Source organism: Peromyscus eremicus, chromosome 12 (genome assembly GCF_949786415.1).
Source record: "Peromyscus eremicus chromosome 12, PerEre_H2_v1, whole genome shotgun sequence".
Lineage (NCBI taxonomy): Eukaryota > Metazoa > Chordata > Mammalia > Rodentia > Cricetidae > Peromyscus > Peromyscus eremicus.
Genome location: NC_081428.1, coordinates 32,604,045 through 32,627,174, shown reverse-complemented (window position 1 = coordinate 32,627,174; position 23,130 = coordinate 32,604,045). Strand labels below are relative to the sequence as shown.

Below are 23,130 nucleotides of genomic sequence, written 5' to 3'. Positions count from 1 at the left end.
ATGTTTTTTAACTTGACTATGTCCATCTGCTTTGGATATGTTTGATACTTTTCCTAAGGCAGAAAGATTTAATTCAAACTCAAATGTTTGTAGATTTCAAATACACATTGATAACTAGTAAACCAAAGACATTCTCCATCACTATCTCCTTTCTGATTTCCAACTAAACAAGAATACTATGAAATCCTGTAATTTTAATATTGTCTCAAAAAATTTTATGGCAAAATATGAACCTCTGTGATCAAAATTTGCATCCACACTGCTGAAATGCACAAACATAGACATACTCAAATAACCACAGAGACATGCACAGACAGAAACACACACAGACAGAAACACACACAGAGATACATGGGCAGATGGACAGACACACACTTATGCATGCATACACACACACACACACACACACACACACACACGCACACACACTCATATATTGAGAAACACACACAGACATATTCACAGCTTAGGTTTAATGGAACCCCATCCTGTCTACAAGTTTCGGTACTTTAGTTAATTCTGAAGCATTTCACTCTATACATTAGGAAAATTAGTATTTAAAAATGAACATCTTATATTTGAGGTCAATTATCCACTACTCTCCATCAACTACACTGTATTTGTGTAAACTTGAACAAAAATGGTAATCATAAGGGTCAGTTGAAGCTAACATGGAAACAGTTCCTTTGCTGAACTGGGGAAGTCATGGTAAGTACAGATGAAGTGTTTAACATAGTATAGAGTATCAAAATGATCCTATTTTGTTTAATAAAATATGACCTTTCCAAATCACATTTATAGTTTTGAAATGCCCATCAATCGTTGGCTCAAAGGATCATGAGAAAAGCTTAATTTATCTTGGCTGTGATCCTAGCTGTCACAGACACTCAAAGGCTTTATTGTAGTGTTACCGAAACATGAAAATTGCTCAGCTACTGGGGGCATCTTGAGGTAATGGACAGAATATTTCCGTGAATTCATAACGCTTGTAGAAAGCATGAGAGTCACAATAAGCTTCTTGAAAAAACTGATATACAGAGCATTTGCACTTTCAAAGCTGTGGTTCTAAATAAGTCATCAAAATTTACGTTGTCCTCACAAAAAGTAAATTAGGGGTACCAAAAAGGAATGTTTAAATTTGTGGTGTACTTAGGTCAAAGTAACTTAGGGAAAACTCAACACAGTTTCATTGATTTGAGAAGAATGTTAAGTTTAAGAGGCTCCATGTTACCACATTAAGATAGCTCACTTCCTTGGGTAGTAGAGTACTCACAACTGAACAGCATTTAAAAACTGGAGTTTGAATGCCAATAAACAATTTGTGGCTCTTGGATGTAAAGACCTTTAATAATTGTATTCGTTCATACTTATAAAGGAGTTTGAAGGTCCTCTGCATGCTCTGAACTTTAGCTTATCTTGATGCTCTCAGAATTTATGCATATATTTGAGATAACTACTTCGTTTATTCTCCCAAATCATACATACAAAAATTTGAAGACATACATCTCTTTTCTTTCATTATAATTTCAAATTAAGCTTTTGGAACTGCTAGCATATATAGCTTATATTTTATGTGCAATTAAGTAAAAATGACCATAGATGATGGGTAGGCATGGAAGAGAAAGAACTAAATTTGCATTGCATAAAGAGAATGCTAGAAAAATTAAGGTAGAAAGTTAAGTGTCTAAACCAAGACACTGGCCATTGTTTATATTCAATTTTTGCATTTTTCATTACTTATTGGTATATATATGTGCATACATATATAGAAATTTATGCATGACTGGAATTCAGAGTTAGCTACAATGAAAAGAACATTATATAAACATTTTATTCCATCTGACACCTCTGAAAGATGAGCAAATGATAGCACACCATCAACAAAAAAATTTAAAATTCAAACTCACATATTTTGATGTCAAGAAAAGTCTCTTTAATCAGCAAATACAGTCAGTGTGTAATATAAAATTTAAATTTATTTATTTTAATATAAGATAAACTAGCTGAAGTTAGAATTCCAGGTACCCACTAATATCTACGTTTGGTTTTGTATGAACACATTACCAGATTTTGTTACTATGATTATTCCATAAATGTTCACACCAATGTCATCTTATTTAAGTGGTTTGATTCTATCAGTTTTTATGAGAAAAGTCTGTTAGAGGTTAAGGTGAGGCTCAATGAGTAAAAAACAAAGCCTAATGACCTGAATTCAGATCTCCAAACCTAACAAAAAAGGGCACACAGTGGCATACGTGTCTGTCATCCCAGTAAACTGAGGAGTGGCTAGAACAGTTTCTCAGCTTGTGCGTCGCAACCCCCATAGAAGTCACATATCAGCTACTTACGACAGTAGCAAAATTACAGTTATGAAGTATAAATGAAATCATTTTATGGTTGAGGGGTCACCACAACGTGAGGTACTGCATTAAAGGGTCACAGCATTAGAAACGGTAAGAACGACTGCTCTAGAAGGTGTGGGCCAGCTAATTTAGCCTACCCACTGGCAAGGAGTCCCTGTCTTAAATAAGATGGAAAGGCAAGGACCAACACCTAAATTTGTCCTGTGACCTATGTACATGTACTATGGTACACACACACACACACACACACACACACACACACACACACCCCTGTTCATCACAAATAAATGTATGAATAGGAAAAACTGGTTAATAAAATAGTTAATATAATAACTTCTGTAAGTGGTCAAACCATGCTTACAACTGAATGATGCAACCCATGAATCATCTACATGCTTGGTGATCCCTGACTTAAAGCGAAATTTTCCTACCAAGTCTCATTTTGGTATCTCATTGTACAAAGGTACTTAACATCTATTACTTCATTTCTTAATGCCTATTTACATAGTATATAGACTTTGATGATGAAGACATCATCTGTTCAATAATATTTATTCATCTCTGACATGGTCCAGCAATTGAGAGACCATTTGAAAGAAAGTAAAAAGGATAAACCACAATTTCTTAACTTAAAAAGAGAACAAACAATCCTGGAAAGTATTAGGAGAGATATTTAAATAAATGGGGGGATTTTTACAAGCATGCTGGTCATAATTATTCCTTTAAAAGAGAAACATATCCTCTTGATTCTCATAATTGCTTAACTATTTTTCCTGCCTTTACTCTGGCTATCTTCCAAATAATTGAATTTACTGTGTCCTGAATAATCTCCGTTAAAGATAACTCAAAGTGCCCTCTCTCTGTTTACACTTTAATGGTTCACTGATGCTTAGAATTAAAGATCTGGTTTGTGCGCATGACAGCGAATATCACTTAGGTTCTGCTAGCTGCTTTTGCTGTGCATTGCATATGATTTGAAAGCACTGGAGGACAGACTTCTCTCCTTTAGCCTTGCTCATCCTCTAGCTGTTACATTTTGTCTGATGCTTAGTCTGACTCATTACTGTTTGTCACTGCTGAAGAGCAGCCTCCTCTTTCTGAAAACCTTAGAACCTATTAGTCTATGTTCCATGCACCTTCCATGTTTGTCCCAAGTCCCTATGTGGTACCATGAAGGTACCCATCTCAATGTCATGCTTCATTTGAGATTTGAAATCTCCCTAAATATCAACATTCACATCTTATTAGATATGAGAATTGGTGGTTAGCTGATGAATTAGGGGCAAAGATTCATGAAGGAATGCACGTGTTGAACTGAAAATCACCCCCAAATACAATAGATCACATGAGAAATCATGCACATGCCTAATGACATCGTTGATGGAGCTCAAGGAAGACCTGACTATCAGAGAGTAGCAATACAGACTACAGGGCAGAGCATGCATACTCCTGTGTTTTCAATGCATGTACTCCTGACTACAGCCCGTCTGCCCAGGTAGCCTGCTATTCCTTCCTATGGCCAGCTATTGATTTTCAATGACTGACACCCCATGTCATTCCTCAATCTTTCAAAAATTATTAGATACAACACCAGTAACATATATTCTACTAGCATTTCTACATACTGCAGTTGACAGTTTTGAATTCTAGTTTTTACTTTCCGACTAAATGGATATGTTTCTGATTTAATTATATGATATATGTATGTATATATATATATATATACATCTATACACACTATTTTCTGTAAATAAAGTTATTGTAGCCTTTTAAAAATCAGATGTGAAAGTGGTCTATGAAATGTTAGTTATAGAGGCTGGAGAGATGGCTCAATGTTTAAGAGCATTGTCTATTAGAGAACCTGGGTTCAATTCCCAGCATCTACATGGTAGCAAACAACCACCTGTAACTCAAGTCCAAAGGATTTGATGCCATCTGTCAGTCTTCTTGGGTACTGCATAATATGATACACAGACATATATGCAAGCAAAACATTCATATATATAAAATAAATAAATTCTAGGAGAAAAAGTTAGTTCTGAGGTCAGGCTTGTCTCTCCCCACTATAGGACAATTTCAGTAGGTCTCTCTTCTTTCATGTAAAAGGAATACTGTCATAAAACAGCTTCCAAGAATGCTCAAAGCCTGAAGGGTATCACAGCTATGGGAGCACTCTCTGGAATAAGCCCTAGTGCATTTCTTGCTTTTGCTGAAGAGGCAGTGTATTAATCTATAGGCATTTGCCAGCTCATTAAAAGGTAAGTTTCCTGGAGAAAATAGCTACAGCAAAATGCTGAGCAAAGGACTCTGATGGAATCCTAAAATTCAAGGAAAGAAACTGGGAAAAGTTACAGGTAGTCTTAGGGGGTGGATGCAGAATGGTCACAGGAAAATTAAAAATCTGTTTCCAAAATTAAGCTAGACTTGCTCATAATCTTTATTCCATCAATTATTGTCTGACACTCTAATTTTCAAATAGTTTAAATGCTATAGTGACTAGAGGAGTAAGTCAAGTGGTCTTATCCCACCACTATCAACTAAAAGGCATTTATGATCTCTGATAAAAGGAAAACTGAATTCATAATCTAAAAATTAGTTTTAGAAAACACCAGTAACAGACTATCTTTGGATATCTATAATTTTACACACTTGATTGAACATTATTTTACCAATTAGAGTAGATACCCACAAAAGGGAGCCTCAGTTCAGCAGCAACATGTATCTTGCTCAGTTCTTGGTTCAAGACGTAATGACCCTGGGTGGTAAAGGAAAGCTCAGATTCCCCTTCTGGAAACTGTGCTGTTTCCTCAGAGCCTTCCCAGCTGTGGTGTTGGGATGACATCAGGATACAGCCCTAACACAGCCTTGCTAGAAGCTGACCCTTGAAGAGAAGTAGGACCATGCTGGCTTTCTATCTGCCTCATTCCTGTCCTGAGGCTGGCTGTGGGCTTGTGAGAGGAAAGGAAGAGAAGCTCCATTGTTAAGTGGCTCAAGCTATTTCTTGAACTTGAAGAAGATTCAGAGTCCTGGCTGGACACTCAGTGTACCACCCACATGCCCTGGCCATGTCCCTGAGGCACCTAGCCAAGCAATTGGTCCAAGAGACCTTGAAACTCCCAGAAGTTCTCACTTTCCTGAGAGTGCTCTCAGTTTGGTTGGTGATAGTGTAGAAATAGAACTTCCTTTGGAGGAGATCCCTAGCCGTCTTCAACACGGGCTGCACTTTGGCATTCTGAATGATGGTTATGCAGACAGACAGATTGTGTGGGCCACTGTCAGAGCCCAGACATACATGCTGTGCAAAGCTTCCATGCTATTCACAGACAGTAGCAGATTCTTCACAGATGTGAAGTCCACAACTTTGGTTTTCCCTTCCACAAGTACAAAGATCACATCTCCCAGGATAATAAACATTGTCCCCAAGATAAGGATGGAGAAGATAAACGTGTGTATAGGATCCGCATACTTGTACTCAAGATTGACATATACAATATAGGCTGCAACTGATACGCTCACATTTTGCACAAAGTTCCCAACCACATGGATGAAGGCAGCTCAGACATTGGGGTTCTCCTGTTGCTAGCTGTTGTTATCATGGCTATGCCTCTGGCCATGGCTATTCCAATTGTTAAGAATGATGAAGGGTCAACCCCATTATGATGTTCAACAGCCACAGTGTGCTGATCAATGTGTCCCTTTGATCTCATAATCTACAGAAATCAACCAATATACAGCCAAGTATAGGAGCCCACCAGTCACCACCCAGATGGATTGCAGAGACAACACAATCACCTCAGCTCACTCACAGCAATAGATCATGGTCTTGGTAGCTGATCGTGAAGAGACACAGAGGGAGAAAGAGCATGTTGGCAAAACCGGAAAGCAGGTGAGCTGCATCAGTCATGATGGCTAAGCTGTGTGCCAGGTGCCCACCAAATACATCTCGGATCAAGAACATCAGATAGATGGCAGAAGCCACATATATCTTGAGCCTGACCCAGTACTCCTTTTTTGGGTCAGGGTGACTGACAGAATCCTTCTGGGCATGACAATAATGGTTACTCTGTACATCCAGCTCAACAGCCTGTAGGTCCACATGAGGTACCAGTCATTCTTACTTTTCCACAGAGATCTAAATGTGACCTGTTTCACAAGCATGTTATACTGCAGGCTCTACATGTCTACGAGCTCCACAGTGCCATGCCTAGTGTGATCCCTAACTTTTGAACAGGATACTCACATTGAACATCTTCATTTTTCTTGGTTCCCTATGATCAGTATTTTTAAGTGCCTGTTATTATAATTAAAACTTTACAGCAAAAATATCAAAACAGAGTTTTTCCTTGCAATTTATAAATCATAAGATCATGTTATTAGCCACTATTCTTTTGTATTAGTGCATATTAAGTATACAGAATAATGGTTCCACTGTGATATTTTCATATATGCATAGAATCTGAATTGATCACCTTCACCTCAGCTAACCTCGGTTTCTCACCCATAGTTTCTCTGATCCCTTTCTTTTCTTTAACAGAGCCCTCCAATTTCACATTTCTTAAAACATGATGAACTCCAATTATACACACATTCCTGAAAATTGCATGATATTACTATCACTGCAAAACCTCTTATATATATTAAAACTACACCACACACCACTTATATATGTATGTGTGCTAAACTCACATATATATGCAGCTATGATGATTCTGTATTGTGGCTAATGTGAATACTGTCATAATAAACATGGATGGACAGATCTATAAGGTGTTCTGACTTAGATTACTAGGAGTTTGCACCTAAGAGTGGCATAGCTAGATCATTGTTACTTCTATTAGGACTAATTTCTATAGTATCTGGACTAATGTACTTTCCTACTAATAATGTATAAAAATTTTCTCTGGACACTTTCTAGTATTTTTGTTTGTTTGTTTGCTTGCTTATGTGTTTGTTTGATTGATTTTTATTTTCTTGATGAAAATAACTATTGTAGCTGGGTTATGATGACATCTCATGGTAGTTTCGATTTACATTTTTTGTTCATGGCTAAATATAATAAAAAAATTTAATGCACTTATTGGCTATTTTCCCTTCATCTTTTTGAAAAATGCTTGTTCACTTCACTTGCCCATTTACTGGTCAAATCACGTGTTCTTTGGTGTTTAAATATTTTGAATTATTTATGTATTCTGTATTCACTGAATATCTGGCAAAGATTTTCTCCATCAGTACACAGGCTGTCTCTGATCCAACAACCATTTCATTCACTGTGAAGAAGCAACAGCAAGTTATATCACAGAGCTGTAGTAATAAAAACAGCATGGTGCTGTTTAGATCAGTGAAGTAGAATACAAGATCCAGAAATAAACTCACACAGCCAAAGCCATCTGATTCTGGACAAAGAGGTCAAAAGTACACAGCACTACAAAGACAGTGTTGGCAAACATAGTCAAGAAAGCTGGAAGCTACACACAGGGGGTTGATACAGGACCCTGTCTGTGACTGTAGAGAATTCAGGTTAGAATATAAGGTAACCCTCTGTCTAAGAATTGGAACTTTGACATTATCAGAGGATAATGCGGATGAGATGCTTTCAGATCAAAGTTGGGCAAGGACTTTCTGAATACTTTAATTCCAAAGCAAAGTTCTTTTTACAAGCCTCTTTTTCACTATATCACAAACAAATGAAGGCACTGAAATCCTGAGTTTTATGATTAATTTTATACTTGTAGAATTCTACACTGTATGTTTTTATCTTCACCGGCACCTCACCTAACCCCTCTTGATATTATTTTAATCATATTCAGAAGCATTTTGATAATATGAATTATTTTCCTCTTAAAAATAATAACAGGATTGCTTCTTGAAAAAAAATGTTGCCAAGAAAGCCATACTTACAATGTTTCCTTCTTTCATTATTTTTGTATTTGAGGGCTTGCATGTGTTTCTGTAGGTGTGTGTGGGGGGGTGTGGGGGGGTGTGGGGTGGGTGTGTGCATGTGTGTAAGTCAGAGGTTAACCTCAAGCTCCGACCACCTGGCTTTTAGTTGTCTTATTTGTTATTTTTGTTTTGTTTTGAGATAGGATCTCTCAGTGGGACCTGGGGTTACCAGCTGATTGGTAGAGGAGTTTCAAGAATCCTTCTTTTTCTACCTCCCTAGGATGGGGATTGCAGTACGGCCCATGCCCTTTGTGTATGGGTACTGAGGATGAAAACTTAGGTACTCCTACTCACACAGCAAGCATTTTACTAGCTGAGTTATTGTCCCAGTTCACCCTTTTATTACTTTTTCAAGCACATAATGGCTTTCCATTTTATTTTTCATTCTGGGTACATATCTGATCATGAAGTTGAAATTGAATTTTGCATCATATGTTAAAACAGCTCCAGAGTATTGTTTATCTATTACATTTGTTATTTTTGTGTGTGTGCATTCAGATGTGTGAGGGTGAGGTTGAAAGAAGGTGTGCATACACCACAGCACTCGTGCAGAGGTCAGGGAACAACTTATAATTCCATTCTCTCCTTCAACCCTTGCAGAAACTGGGGATTAAATTCAGTTTACCGGGCTTAACAGCAGGTGCCTTTAACAGCAGAACCATCGTACCAGCCTCTCTAGCTCAATCTTAAAATCACCCTTAAATACAAATGTTCTATTTTAAAGATCTGAAATCTATTCAAAGATTCTAAGCTAGTTCATACGATATCCTATTTCATTAATTGTTAGGTTTACATTACATTAGGGGAAACTGCATTTGTTTTTATTATTCTCCAAAGTAGCTTTATGATTTATGATGTTTTTTTAAAGCTATGAACAAAAACACAGCTTAAATAGTGAAGCTCCGCTACTGATGTTTTCCAAACCTCCATTCAGAGTTGTTACCACATAAAATATTTGTAAAAATATAAAAGACATAAGCTACTACTTATCATGGATTCTTTTTCAATTGGAAGAACAAATTATTGGAGATTCTTGTTATGGCATCAAGACAGCCTGGAGGACTCAATGCCATGCTTCAGGACACTGGCTGTAGGAGAATTCTCTGTTTGTGCTGTTCGCTCCCCCTGCAGCATCCAGAGTCAGTGGTGTAATCCTGTCGATGACTAACTTCCATTGTGCAAAGAACTTAATTACATACTGTGGTTCAGTTCCTATTTTGCCAGGCAGTCGCTCAGCCATAAAAGAATGCTGTAGAAAGTAAGTGGTGAAACGCAGAAGAAATTGAAAGCACATGATCGCAGTCGGGAGGCAAATAAGTACTTTTCAAAGAAAAGCCAGAATTCTTTAACTGGGAGCTGGATCACACTCCTAAAACAAAGCAAAGCTGGCATCCAAAGGGAAATATTTTGTAAGTTCCCTGTGTGAGCAACATTATAAAATTACTTGAGCTATTTTTGTTGTTTTGATTACTGGTCAATTGGTAAAAATTCATCAGGAAAACTGAAAAGGTTTTTAAAGCCATAAAATTTTGAAAACGAGTAATGATCCCCTTTAGAGGAATGTTCAGCATATCTTTTATGGTGAGATAATTGTTCTATTCTTTGATTTATAATTGTAAGTCAGAGGGAACAGAGAAGAGGGATCCTTGTGACAATGTTATGAAAGCTGGGAAGATTGAAAGTTTTGGATAACTTTCTTCAATTTATAGAAGCCCTGAGTCTAGTTTATGATATGAAGACACAATCTTTGAAATATTAAAATTTCTGTCTATGAAAGCACTGATTTAAAGCACGTATCTATAAATGAAAATACTTCGTTTCAGCCACAGTATTGAAGCATGAACTACACTTCCCAGATAAAGGAGACTTCCCAAGGGCAGAGATGCAATGTACCCAGAAATTGATGCTCACTCATTAGTTTTTGTTTAAGCAAAGAGGATGTGTGTGTGTGTGTGTGTGTGTGTGTGTATGCAAAATCATACTCCAAATGTTAATTCCAGCACATTATTTTTACCTTTTAAGTTACTTTAAAATCTATAGTAACTTTTAAAAGTTTATTCTTCGAAGCTCTATCCTTGTGTTCAGAAGGAAGTTCTTTGGAACTGTCACATAGACTAATGGCTGAAATGCACCAGGAGAGGGACAAATCTGACATGACTCATGAGCAGTGTAAGTAAGACACAGACAGAGAGCACAGGGAAGACACTGACATGACAGTCAAACCTGCCTGGGCTTGAATTCCAATCCTGTCTCCTGCTTGTGTGGACTCCAGGCTGCAGCTCCTCTGAATGTTCAATTTCTGATGTGTGAATTTATGAAGACCGTGGCATGACTTGGCATGAACTGCAGGCATGACAGGAGTATTGCCTGAAATAATGTATATACGTTAGTGCACCTGATTCACGTATGACAGAGCTCTGCAAATGTGGGCCGCAGTTTGGGAAAGCAGTGAGGTCATAGTGGTATCTGCATTCTAAAGTGTTACCAGTGCCGATCGCTGTGAAGTCCTACAGAGAAGAAGGCCTCTGCAGGCAGGATGTTTGCATCACAGCTGGTTCCAGAACCAAAGGCCTCCTGTACCTTGAACTCACTTATGTTATCAGCGAATGCACACACTTAACTTTGAGTGGGAAATCCTAGTGAGAATTTATTCTGGTAAGCTCTAATGGATTGTTTATTATATAATTTCTCTGTAAAGTTTTAAAAGCTTTTTAGGTGAGTGGGAATGCCTGGCACATTCCTTTGGCTCGATGGTTTAGGAAGGTAAAAGTGACACTTTAAAACCAATCCGAGATTGTATGGAAGCATCTAAATTAGAACAACGGAGTTTTAGTCATGAAAACATGAAGCTGCCATCCACGAAGGACTGAAGTTCACAAATAAGGATGAAATAAGAAAAATTGCAAATGACACGAGCAAGAAGTTTCTGCTAGCAATCTAGACATTGGAAAATTGATAAAGTATAGTTGCTAAGATAAGATGTGATCTTATAAAGGTCAAAGATTTACTTTTTTCCGTATTTGGTAAAACAGGACAAAACAATGGTGTATAAGAAGTTGAATAATTTAGGCTGGGCGGGTTGGAAGGAAGATTAATGAGGACTAACTTCCTTTACTGTAGAGATCTGCAAGGAAGAAAGATGAATGAGAATGATAAAGACATTATGCTTAAAGGCTTTAATTTTTAAACTTTTTAAAATTGCATTTTATTTATTTAGTGTATTGCATGGTAGTGTGTGTGTGTGTGTGTGTGTGTGTGTGTGTGTGTGTGTGTGTGTGTGTAGGTCAGAGGGCAACTTGCAAGAGTTGGTTCTTTTCTACCATGTGTGTCCTGGGGATTGAAAACACCTGAGTCAGCCAGGAGGCTGTTTTTTTTGTTTTTTTTTTTTTCCTCTCTCAAAGACGTTAAAACCACAGAGTACTGAACTAAGAGTCGGGACTGGAGAAATGGCTCCATGGTTGAGGTACTTCCTGTTCTCAAAGAGGACTGGAGTTCAGTTCCAGCATCCAAATCATGTGCCTCACAACTGTCTATAACTCTGGTTCAAAGGATCTGATGTGTTATTCCGGCTTCTCCAGGAACCTACCTACACACAGGGCACACATGTGCACATGTACACCCACACAGACACACACACACACACACACACACACACACACACACTCACAACCAATAAAAATAAATCTTTAGAAAAGAAAGTATAAGAGGTCACATAAGGAGAAATAATTCAATTGAAACTTTCATTTTTCTATAACATTTTAACTTTTTAAAAACTTAATCCTGCCTTTATGTTATGGTGTAATTACAAGGAAAGGGACAGAATCATATTTACAAAGTGAGGATACAATAATTTCATGAGAGGCTTTTGGAATTTGGAAATAACACCAATTTATTTAAAACTATCTCTTAGACAGACAGTGAAGTAGCCACAGAAAACTTCTCTTAATATGTCAATATTATTCTTGAAAGAATTTTACAAAAGGATACAAAACTTAGCTTTGAAACAAAACGAACCAGAAGAGACCAGGCTTGTTTGCGTTACTGAAGACTGGCTGGCTATGAGAGGCACAGATGAGAGGAGACTCCCTGGGGAAACTTTCCCACTCATCAGCTAATCATATCAGCAGTCTAAGTAGGTCACAACAATCCTCAGGATACATGCCCTCTGTAATATCTGACCTAGAAGACTCCTTGTGTGTATGTGCTGGGGATGGTAATGGTTTCAGAACCAGAGCACCCCACAGCTAAGTGCATCAAGTGGAGATTGTGAACAAATGAACATGTTAATATGAAGTGCATAACATAACCAGAAGGAACACCTATACAGTAAGTAAATGAGAATTCCTTTAACCCACTATGAAAAAGTCTACTTGAAATATTAATTTGCCCATCACATATTTTATAGCACTCACAATAAATGAATACAAAAAAGTTTGGTGTCTACCAACGAAACACTTGAGGTATTTTTTTATACTTCAATAATCTCTATTTACCACCAGTTAATCAATCATGTATTACTGATGAAAAAGAAAAATGATAAATCATAAAAAAGTGTTTTGAGTGCTTATAGCATAGGAAAAATGGTTTCTCTTCTTCCCAAAGAATGCACTATTAAGAAATCTGTAAGATGTGTTTAAATGTACACCCACACAGCCAGACAACCACTGCCACCACAAAGAGGGGGAAATGGTCCAAAAGAGACTGGAATGGAGATCTTTGTACATCCTGCCGAAAGCCAGGGCTTTTCAACATACTTGTGGCTTCACTGCAGGAAGCAGACACGTATTTGTTGATGAAGCCATTATGTAGTTATGAAGTATTCCACTTTTCACAGAGGCTATATGACTTTAAAAAAATCTTTTGGTTAAAACAGAGCAAATTGGAACGCTATATAAAAAAAAAATGCGAGAAGAAAAGAGTAAGCTCATGCTCCCATTTAGCGCTGCTAGAAAAGTGGACCCTCAATGATTCCATTTAGGATTTCCTTGCACTTAATGTTGGCTATGAAAAGATGAGTCTCTTCAAGTTGTTGAAACTAGTGATTTGTGTGTGTGTGTGTGTATTTTAATAATTTATACACATCCATTGCTTCTGTACAACAGAAATGCCCAAATTCTAAAATCCCTAGAATTGCATATATTTCCTCCTATCTGAAATATATAATATCATTATGACTCTGAAGATGAATACTTTTCAACTTTTATTTTATCAAATAGTAGACTGAAGAAAAAAACATTTTCACTCAATTCTATGAAATGACTCAGTTATTCAGAATGTGGTTTTCAAATGATAAGATATTTTTCCTGGCATAAATATAATTTAGATATTAGGCCATGAAATAAGATGTATTATTTATAATATATACACATTAAAAATTTATTGTAGTATAAATAAATGTGTATATTTTTATAGTTACTTATATACATGTTCAGGTTTGTGTAATAATATTTATAATACATTTGGAACTGTATAATTCATTTTACAGATTGAAGTCTTTAAAAAAATTATATGGTAGATGTTAGATTAGCTTATGTATTGCAAATATTATGTAATTTCATGTACATGAGAACTTCACATTTATCCATTGTCTTATAATTACCTATGGCATTCAACTTCCTTTGTCAGTACCATGCCTTTTTAAAAAAAAATATTTTTCATGATGTGTGTTTCTGAGTGTGTATATGTGCATGTGGGTGTAGTATCTTCAGAGACCAGGGGATCCCTGAAGCTGGAGTTACAGGCAAGTGGGAGCAACCCAACCTGGGTTCTGGGAACCAAACTTGAGTCCTTTGCAGGGCCTATATGAATTCTTGATTACTGAGCTTTCCCTCCCAATCCCAAAACCATATCCTTTTAGAAACCTGCTCATGGGTTCGCAGCATCCACATGGCAGAACACAACTATGTATAACTGTAGTATCAGAGGATCTTATGCCCTTTTCTGGCCTCTGCTAACACCAGGCATGCCTGCAGGACACATGCATATGCATAGTGACAAAACACTACAAGAAAACAAAAGGCAAAACCTAAAAGCTAAAAAACCTGCTAACAATTCTCTCTTGTTCTTGGTCATGGATCCCATCTATGAGTGAGGTCATTTGCATAAACTGATGCAATATAGAATTGTGGACTAACCTCACAGGATTACTGTGTAGAGGAGCATTGCCTTGAACTCTTGATCCCCAATATACATGGGAAATTTTATATGATTTATTATAGATATATCATAAAATATAATGAGCACAGTAGTTTTTGGTACTAAGGATCTGATATTTTCCTGTTTTATATTGTAGGTGCATGATTTTACTATATATTTATACTATAAAATATTAAAAAATACAAATGGAAAATCATATATTAAAAATAGAGTTTTTAGTATCTAATTGTTTATGGTTGCTCTTTAAATTTTGCGTCTTACTTTGGAGAACATTACTCTAGATTTCAATGAAACTAATAAAACTGATATATAGATAATCAAAGTAGAATTTCACTACCAGATATAAGAAGACACTGTACTTTTAAAGTACGATCATTAAGTCACATTTCTACTTGAGAGAGTGTCTCATAACGTGCAGCACTGCCCTTCAGTGAACAGATCACACTGTTTATAGAGGTCTAAAAAACAATTTTTGATAAGTTGTGTACCCAGTTTTTGTTAGTGATTTGGGTGGTGGATGCCTTTCTTTAAAGTGTTCTGAAATAAAACAGCAGAGGTTTTTCTCTCTGTGACAACTACTTCATGTGATAACACTGAGACCATTGAGGTTTTGTGAGCATCGAGTCCCTGTCCTTGTTGTTAATGACTAATTAAAAGCTGAAGTTCAAAGATAGACTTGAACTGATTTCAAATGACGTTATGACTAGCTATTGTTGCTTCTTGTGCATTTTATTACCTTGAGGAAATGACACTCTAAGTGCCTCAGTCAACATAGTTTTGGATTATCCTGAAGATTTAAATGGAACAAAAAGTTCACTGTGTTGTAACACACTGTTCATCAATCAAATTTCAGGACAAATTTAGGCTCCACGGAGAGACTGGATTTTCAAGCAATCAAACAACACCAGGGTTGAATTCATCTCTTAAAGCTCCATGGAACAGCTTATTTGTCAAATAGTGATCAATTCTGCACAAATTTACCGTATGTGGTTTGAAATTATGGAAATGGTAACTTATGGATACATGCTGAGATTATTTCTCAAGCCTGATGAAAATGTTCACTTCATTATAAACAGATGAGGGAATTAGCCCTAAGGAAAAGCCCAGGCTAAGGTTTGTGTACTGTTCAGGTTGTTGCTGTTTTAAGTGTACGCCACTGTTTAATGGTTTTTCCATCATCAATGACTGCTATAATGTTTGGCACAATATAGGCATGCACAAATTATTTCCTGTTTGAATGAACAAATGGATGAATACTTAAAACTGTCCTGGGTTGATTTAAAGGCAAGTTCAAGCAGAATGGCTCACGCTTCTATATTTCCTAATGGCTGTACTTTTTTTCCCAAAAAACTTTTATTGACATCTGTTAATTATACACAATAATGGATTTCAATATGGCGTTTCCACACAGGTACATAATATATTTTGATAATATTTAGTTCCTTGATATTTTCTTATCCCTCTCCCACTGCTCTTAAAATCCTTCCTCTTCCCAATTAACACGTCTCTATGTTCACGTCTTCTTATCCAGGGATTTCACTGGGATTGTTTGTAGGACCTTAGCTGGGAGGGCATTTGAGGAGCAACCTTATCAGTGGTTGTATCACTGTGAAAAATACCTGTCCCCACCTCATCAACTTTTATCTGTATATAAATCCTAGAGAGGGGTGGTGCACCATGAAACACTTTACTGTCTGTGACAGGGTTTTGGAAGGCCTAGTCTTGAGGATATCTTGCTTAGGGTCTTAGATATTTAGTCAAACGCACTATATTGGAGTCAAATATGTTTATTTCTTACTTTGATTCAGACACACCGAGTCAGAACATCTGCGTGTTAATCCCCAAACATGCTTTTGACGGATTCCCTTGTTACTTTTAGGTGCAATGCTATTTGAGAACAGTGGACTAGAATTAAGATTTTAGGAGAGATGGAGCCAAGATGGCCTTGGTGCACACAGTTCCTGTGGTCGGTTAGAGGTGGAGGCCTAATGGAGTCTCCCGGCACACCGGCTCCGGGTATGCCACACCAGGCTACAGCTGATAATCCGCAGCAGTCAAGCAGGGCTCAGTGCACAGATGAGAGATGCCACCACCAACCAAGCCAGTGTCCCCTCCCACTCTCTCAGTCAGCCCTGTAGCCTCCAAGATGGAGCCCTAGCAGAGGAACCAAAGCCCTAGCCCCAACACTGATCTGCTGCAAGAAGTCCTTATAGCCTGCTATGGGACAACAACAAAAAAAAAAAAAAAAAAAAAAAAAAAAAGATAAAATTCAGGTCCTATTGGAAGATGCTTTTAGAAAGTGATTTCATGAAACTGGAAGGAAAGGAAGATGGTGCAAAGGAGCTGCTAGAGAAGAATGGCTAAATTAGAGACACGGCAGGGACGGATATCAGAGCGACATGGGAGAGCAGCAGCAGCTGACAAAGAACACGGCATTACTGAATGTCAGCCTGCAACATGGAATCGCTATTGTTGTTTGCCTTCCTGGAAGCAGGAGAGTGCGGTCCAGGTGTTGCCCCCAGGCTGCAAGCACACTGGTCATGCCCAGAGGCCTACACCCAGGGCAGGTGTGCCAAGGCCTGGAGCTAGCGAAAATCCTGCCCCCAGACACCCTATCTAGCAGCAGGATGTCCTAGAGGAGTATTGGCAATTGTCTTTTTATGCTGCTTGAGAAGCCAGAAATCTTGAACCAGACCAATGACTCATTGCAATGAGTATTTGCACATAAAGCTGTTTGGGAAAATATAGATGAATTTTATATACTGTGGGACACACTGCAGTTTCCAATGCCACTTCGATGAGCAAATATACAATTGAGAGGTGGGAAAGATGGAGAACAGAGCAGCACACGGGAGGTGCAGAGAGGCAGAACTGGAGATGCAATGGAGGGGATAGGGGTGGGACAAAGCTTCGGTGGACAGTAGAGGATGTTGCTGCCAAGTAGGGCTGGCAGGGTGGTGTGCAGCCGCCTGGAGCTTGCACAGGCTCAGCCCCGACTGGAGCACCTGAAGTCATGTTGATGTCCAACGCCTGTACTGCGGCCAGAAAGCATGTATAAGTCCATGATCCATGCTGCCACGGACTGTAAAGGTCAAGGAATGCTCTTATGCAGTGATATGGATGACAGCAGACTCACAGTTGAGAATGAGAGGCATAGAAGGTTTCTGTGACAACCCCCCTCTCCAGTAAAAAAGAAACAGTCTAGACAGGAAGCCATTGAAGAGAATTCTTAAAAATCGCGATAGGGATCCTGATGTGAAGCTCTCCATAGTTGATGTCTACTGGTCGGGGTGGGGGTGGGGAAGGACTTCGTTTTCTTTAAGGGCTTGGCCACTGGGAATGCGACCATGCTCCAATGAGTATCTGAGCAACACAAATTGGCCTTCCTATTTTTTTCTTTTTTCTTTTTCTTTCTCTTTCCTTCTTTTCTTTGGGGGAGATCACAAGGAAGGGGGAGTAGACCTAGGAAGATAGGGAAGTGAATGTGATCAGGATTTTTTTTTTTAAAGACAACAAAAAAGAAAGAAAAAAAGAAAAGATTTTTTTTAAAGGAAAAGAAAAAAAGAGAACAGTAGACTGAAACTGTAAGATCTCTGCCCCATTAACTTCTAATTGGTGTTCAGTGTGTCTTACTTATGACCTCTGAGTGTCAGTTAATGAGAAATAAACCAGAGGATCCATCTTCTATTCTTAAAATGCACCTCTTGTATGTTCATCTTTCTTTTCTCCAGTCTTTTGCATGAATTATTTACTGTTAAATGAGCATCAAGTTACAGCTTGTGTTAATAACATGACTGCTATAATATCTATTTATATTTCTGTGTGTCTCTGTATGTTTTCTTTTATTTACTGTATATTCCTTTACTATTTATATTTTTCCTTCCAGATATTTCTTCTTGAATGCCAGAAAGTCATTGTGTTTTGTATCTTATTTTGTCATATTTGAAGTATTAAGTTAATGGGGAAAATATAGTGCAAATTCAAGTCTTTAATGCAAAAATAGTTTTGCATTTCCTTTCAGATCCACAAATCTTGCAGAACAAATTCAAATATAGCTTTAGTACAGTCATTTACTTGCAAACTTGTCATTCTTAAAATAATTTAGATAGACAGGGCATCTGCAACTTTTGCCTGAAAAGAACATAATGTGTCCAGTTTTAGATCAAGGGCCCTTAGCATTGTAAAATGAATTTGTTTAAGGAAAATGCAAATCTAGATGTCCTTCTCGTGCTACCAAATACCTTGTCTTCTGATGGTCAGGATTGGTGTAAAGCAAGAAAAGGTGGCTAATGAATATCTAATTCAAATCTGGATACAAGCAAGAGATCTGCTCTCATGTTCAACTAAACAGTCATGTAGTCACAGTGTCTCCTAAATACAAATCCTCATAGTCATTCATTAATGGTGTATTTTGTGTTCTACAGAAAAGCTTCACACTGCTGGTGGTGGTGGTTTACGTGCAGAAACCCATAGCTTGTTGAAGTGCAAAGAACAAGCGATGGTAGTGTGTTTAGTTGTTAATGGGAGAGCCATATGCCTCCCTCTTAGAATGTAAACACCAAGGTGGGGTAGATAGGAAGTAGAAAGGTGCCTTCTGCCCATGACCTAGCCATTGCCACCATGAATGCATAATAGCTATGGTTATCTGCACAAGACCTGAGCAAGATTGGGCACACCAATATTTCATAATGGAGGGACAGGTTCCATGGGCTTCTCCCGCGCAAGGGGGAGTATTGGCAGCTGATGGTTGCTGAGGGAGGAGTTTCACTTTCTTCTGAGGCGGGGCCACAGATATGTGGTCACTCTTGCACCAAATCACCTCCCACCCACACTCAGGTCATATTGAACTCTGTGAGCCACAGAGAAAAAGAAGGCATGACATGAAGAGAGGAACTGTTGAGAGCAGTTCAAATGTGAGAGAGAGGAGAATGGGGGAGAGGAGAGCAGGGAGAAAATTATTGAAATTCATTGCATAAATGTATGAAACTATCAAACAATAAAATGAATAAAAAGGAAGACGCGGTCTTGGTTTCTGAATTCGTTTGCCAGATGTGTAGATTTTACCATATAAATGAAGAGGAAGGCACAGGACTGACATGATCATTTCAATTCACAGGCCTTATGGATATGTAAAGAGGTATGGGCATACCTTAGAGTTAAAACCACCATCAAAAATTAGAAATTTAGCCTAAATTCTGTAAGTGGCATGAAAGAAAACTTGACTGTTTTGAGCATAATAACTGTTCATGGAAAATGTATTAAAAATGCTATATCCCCGAGAAATTGAGGATGTGATGAGAAGTTATAGGGACAGAATACTAAAGCAGTTGGCACTCACTGAGAGAATACAAATGCAGTTGAGTTATGGGGCCTGTAAACCTCACAGCTTTCAGAAAGGCACTACCATGCTGAATGAAACTGCGGAGCAGTAATTGACATGTGTTCCTGTGATTAAAACTGTGTTTTTTTAAATTGATAAAAATATTCCATTCAGCATTGCCTCAGATGCACTCATACAGCAGGAACAGAACATGAAATCGGCACAAAACCAAGATATTTTTTTTTCCTGAACCACAAAGGTTATTAAAACCCTAGTTCCCCCCTACACGCCAAAAAAAAAGTAAAGTATCAAAAATATTTTATTCTGTGTACATTTAATAAAAGCCTAACAGGGCAATTCTGAATTACAGACTCATATGTATTTTTGTCGTGGGTTTATTATCTCTTTCAGTAAAGAATTTCACCCAAAGCTTCTGAAAACTGAGCAGCTGGTTTCAGTTGATTGATGGGTATGTTTTATGAAAACAACCAACTACAAATGAGCTAGCTTATTGCAGTTGGTTCTATTTCATTCACTGTCTCATGCAAAGGTTCCATCTGGAGCATTGTCAGTCATCAAAACTGCAAGCCCTTTGTTGAGCTCTGAAAGACACTACACATTGTCCAGAAGGAGCTTCCTTTAACGTTAACTCATTCTTTCCTTATTAGCACAAAAGGAATTTGCTATTCCAAAAAGATTTAATGGAGGCAAGTCACTAAACTAAGCTTCTGTGGAGATGTCAGGAGTTTTTTCACAGTATCATGGTCAAAGCCCTAGAAGTTCAAGAAGATTCTGCCCTAATGATGCTTTCAAACTGTATTTAAATTCTCAATTACAACTCCCAATTGGAGTCTTAAAATTCTCAACTTAAAGACACTGACACTGGAAATGATAGAAAACACAGTATGGACAATGCTCTACATCTGAAATAAATAGGGCATTCCAGTCAGCAAAACAATACAACAAAGAATTGCCTGATCCTATAGCATAATATCAAATGACTGTACAGTCACGTGATGAAATGTATAAGTCAGCAGCCTTTGAGACTCTCCATTTTTAGCCGACTCTGTTGATTTCCTCATTTCCTTGTAGGGTGGTTACACCAGACAAGAAAATAAATACTCTGGCTCCATTTGTGGTCATTCTCCTGGCTAAAGAATCCACCTGCTGTGACTGGTACTCCTGTAAAATAATCTGTATTACCCATGGACCAGTTAGGTTTCTGTAGAAGTAGAATTTCTAGGCCATTTTCTGTGAGATGAGCTCTTCTTTCTATTCATGATAAAGTAAATCAGGAATTCATGGCTTATGAAATAATTCCTAGGAAATTAGATGTCTTAAGTAAACAAATTGCTATTTTGTCCTTCCCATGCAGGAAGATAGACATGAAGTAATGCTATGTGAATGTATACATTCCAATTAATCCCAATACACCAGCTAATGATCAATTTGAAGAACGACAAATTTGATGATCCTTTATAGATCCTATGAGGACTTACGGGGAAGCATGGAATTCCTATACTAGTGTCCGTTTGTCACACAAGTACCTGATAATTCAGTATCTCTCACCTTATAATAAAATGTCAGTCTTTCATGTAATTTTTAAAATTAAAATATAATTTCAGTATTTCCCCCTCTTCACACCAACTCTACTCATGCTCCTCTCACTTCCTCTCCAATTCATGGCTTCTTCTCCTTTAATTATTATTGTTACACACTCATGTGTGTGTACATATATATGTGTGTTTGTGTGTGTACACATGTACATATGTATTATATATGCATAAACATAAAAATACAACCTGCTGAGCTCATTTAATGTTGCTAATATTTGTATTTGTTTAGGATTACCAACTTAGCACTGGATAGCCAATTAGTGGGCTCATCCCTGGGGAGACCAGTTCTCCTTCCTTTAACAGTCATTAATTTTCTGTAGTTCCTTGTTCAGGGTTGGCCCCTGTAATATTCCCCCTTTCACATTAGCAATTTTATTCTGTTTATCATGGTTCAGGTCTTGTTTAGGCAGCCACGTAGTTGAGGCAACATGGGTATAGCTTCCTTGCCACTTCTAGCACATACAATCTGGCGGCAGACTTTCTGGTCTTCTGGCTGTTACAATCTCTCTGCTTGCTCTTTCTTGATGTTCCATGAGCCTCAGGTGTGAGACTTATACCTCAATGTATCAATTGTGGGTGGGGAACCCATGATCAGTAGGCTACATTTTGATCAGTTTTGGCTTTCTGTAACAGTCTACAGCTGAAATGAGAAGGTTTCTTGATGAAAGATGAAAAATATACTTTTTGTGGGTATAAAGTTAGATACTTAGAACTGCAGATAGGAATTACATCAATTTAGTAAAGTGTTAACAGTAGATTCTTCTCTAAGATCTATGACCTCACTAGCCCTGGGTAATTGGGTCAGTTTCCAGTACCAAACACAATTTCTCTCCTGTTGAGGCAGTCTCGTATCAATTAGACAGCTCTTGGATACTGGTGAGTTATAAATGCCACTACTGCACCTTACAGATATCTGAACCTTTTTAAATCAATGCTTACATTACATCCTAAGAAAGTAAAGCCCTTATGGAAAGGACTTGTCCTTTTCCCTGAAATTTTGACAGCTGATAAAGACAGACTCCTGTCTTGTCAGAATACCCCATGGTACCATTTTAGCCAATAAAACACTATTCAGCTCCAGTTCCACTGGTGTAAGACAGTAAGTACACAAAGCACAGTTTCCAGCCTTGATGGTCCAGCATTGGTTAGAAGACAGACAGACAATAAGTGACGTTAATATGCTTTTATGTAAATACATTTCAATTAATAGGAAGAAATAAAAGACAGATGTTATAGGAGTGGTACATGGCCTGGTAGAAGAGAATTCTTTTCAAGAGTTCACTAAGACAGCATCCAGCCAGACATGAGTAAAGAGAAAAGCCCACCCTGTCCATATCTAAAAGGCAGTCTACAAAGAAGGAGAGGCCACATCAATGGTCATGATATGATACTAAGCAAATTTTCTTTCCACTATATTTTTAGAGACTTACAACAAACAATGTACTAAAATGGAGTGAAGACATGAAAAGGTTTAAAGAATATCTTTTTTGCCATTTAGAGAAAAGATTTAGAATATTTAGAATACATTTTGGAATAACATGTCTTTTTAACCAGGCAGGTACTGTAATCTGTAAAATGAGATTAAAATGTCTGTAAATGAGATGTATTAGGAATATTCACTGTGGTAATATGTCAATAGTACCTAAAACAATACAAATTAGACTTTTCTTCCTTTTGAAGGATGATAGCATATGGAAGCATTGCATTAATATCAGTATTATTATTATTATTATTA

At 37.6% G+C, this 23,130-nt stretch overlaps 1 long non-coding RNA gene and 1 pseudogene across 1 annotated transcript in view; one reads left to right on the top strand and one right to left on the bottom strand.

Moving 5' to 3' along the window:
* Positions 1–5,352: 5,352 nt before the first annotated feature.
* Positions 5,353–6,521, bottom strand: LOC131922876 (proton-coupled zinc antiporter SLC30A2-like; annotated as a pseudogene).
* A 4,287-nt stretch (positions 6,522–10,808) lies between these two features.
* Positions 10,809–23,130, top strand: part of LOC131922597 (uncharacterized) — a 70,703-nt gene continuing 58,381 nt past the window's right edge. The window contains exon 1 of the long non-coding RNA XR_009382338.1: positions 10,809–10,958. This is a non-coding gene — a long non-coding RNA (uncharacterized LOC131922597). The remainder of the gene's footprint in view (positions 10,959–23,130) is intronic.